The sequence below is a fragment of the Chiloscyllium plagiosum genome, unplaced genomic scaffold, assembly GCF_037043375.1.
Source record: "Chiloscyllium plagiosum isolate Xiang-an unplaced genomic scaffold, Cpla_swu_hap1 HiC_scaffold_27, whole genome shotgun sequence".
Classification (NCBI taxonomy): Eukaryota; Metazoa; Chordata; class Chondrichthyes; order Orectolobiformes; family Hemiscylliidae; genus Chiloscyllium; species Chiloscyllium plagiosum.
In genome coordinates this window covers 85,830,425-85,832,402 of record NW_028270165.1, presented here as the reverse complement: position 1 = coordinate 85,832,402, position 1,978 = coordinate 85,830,425, and the positions used below count along the sequence as shown (strand labels likewise).

Here is a 1,978-nt window from a genome sequence, read left to right as displayed (position 1 = left end):
GAGAGCACCGATCCAAAGAAAAGCAGCTCGAGGTGACATTGAACAATAGCAGAAGATGGTCTCGATCCATCGACCTCTGGGTTATGGGCCCAGCACGCTCCCGCTGCGCCACTCTGCTGCCGCACGCAACGCCCTTCCACAGAACACTTCAGGTTTCCGTCTGGCACGCGGCAGGCACGTTCGAGCCTGATGTCAAAGACCTCCCCTGCTGCCGTGTAATATGCTGTTTCGCAGACGTATGGAGGCTGTGTAAATATAAACTTATTTCTAAATTCCCACATTCTGTTGGTCGAACTGTGATTTCACACTGAATCACAACATGTGTCACAGCGCAGACGGAGGCCATGCGGCCCACCTTCGCTCTGCTGGTTCTACACTTAAGTAAACCTGTGTCTCTATTCGTTTCATTCTCTCGCCTTCTCAGCGTAAATCTGCACATCTGAACGTGACCACCGAATTCCCTTTTGTGTCCATTGAATCTTCCTCTTTGTCAGTGTCAGACAGGGACTTACTGACCCTAACCAGTCCCTGTACGAAAACGTTCTTCCTAATGTCACTTTTACTTCTTTTCATTGTGACTTTAAAATTCTGCCGAATTTTTGAGGTAGAGGTAAACAGCCAAAGATAATCACCGTCACTGCTTCCCTTCCATCGACTCATCTTTGTGAAGCAGTATCTTTCACTGGCAAATAAAACACCTTTGTCCTCAGGTGCCTGCTTCATTTCGATCACGACTTCACGCCCCTCACTGTTCTCGTCTCATTTCCAAACACTTGGCTCATATCCTCAAAAGCAGCTCTGTGGGTTGCAGATTCCCGATCAGTCCCAATGTGATTGAAATATTTCAACTCCTCCACTGATTTGCATCTTTAAAAAAGCCGTGGAGCAATCTCCCTTTCTTTTTGACGACAGTTCTCAACTGTAGTCGGCAGGGTTCACACCTGCGTGGGGAACCCGCAATGGATTTCATATCCATCGCATTCACCACTCGGCCCACCAATACAGAACCACACTGACAGCTTCATTTCCCAGGTCTCTCTGCCTGTGGAGCTGAGAAAGAGTGAATCATTGCAGAGTTTGTTTGAATCCAATCACTTCACAGGTTTCGAAAGGGTTAAATATCTGCAAATGGCGAGTCTGGGTGTTTCATCCCGAAAGATGAAATGGACGTTCAGTTAAAAAGAAATACAGAAATTGCAGGAGCAACTCAGCAGGTCAGGCAGCATTTGTAGAAAGAGAATCAGAGACAACATTTGAGAATTTTCTTTTCCTCATCCCAAGTACAGCCAAACCTACTGAGTTTCTCCAGCAGTTTCGCTTTCTGTCTCGGACTGTAAGCATCCGCAGTCCTTTACGTTAGAAATTCAATCAATTCAGAAACCCATTTGTGCTTCCTCAGTGGAAAAGATTTCCGTTTGGGAAACATTTTCCTGACACCATTAAAAACGTGCATCTTTGGAGCCAAGAAAGCGGTTGGAGCGTGAACAACAAACGCTCCGTCTCTGGGTGGTCTCGAACCACCAGCCTTCCGGTTAACAGCCGAACGCGCTGACCAATTGCGCCACAGAGACAGGTCTGAGCATCAGGAGCACAGTCTCGTTGATGAAGCTACTATTCAATTCATAATTCAACCTGCCCCGCCCAGAATTAGCATTGTTTTCTATCAGTTCAAACACGGCGAATACTGCAGAAAGCCAACGGGTCGAGCTGCATCTGTGGAAAGGTAAACAGAGCCGACGTTTTGAGTGTGTTACGGTTTTTGTTCAGAACTCAGTGTTTTGCCTCTTCCCGAAGTTGGTCCAGGTCTGTGTCTCAATTGGCAAACACATGGTAAGTGCAGTGCCGCAATGTGAAGTTATCGCCTTGGCTGTTTAAAAAAAAGCAGTGCATTGTTTAAATGGTGATATATTGGAATGTGGAGAAAGTGAGGACTAGAGGTGAAAGTCGAAAAATGTGGCACTGGAAAAGCAGAACAGGT

The 1,978-nt window shown here is 46.5% G+C and overlaps 1 non-coding gene across 1 annotated transcript; it reads right to left on the bottom strand.

The window, feature by feature from the left end:
* Positions 1 to 1,497: 1,497 nt before the first annotated feature.
* Positions 1,498 to 1,571, bottom strand: trnan-guu (transfer RNA asparagine (anticodon GUU)). Its single transcript has one exon. It is a non-coding gene; the product is annotated as a tRNA-Asn (tRNA).
* Between the last annotated feature and the right edge of the window lie 407 nt (positions 1,572 to 1,978).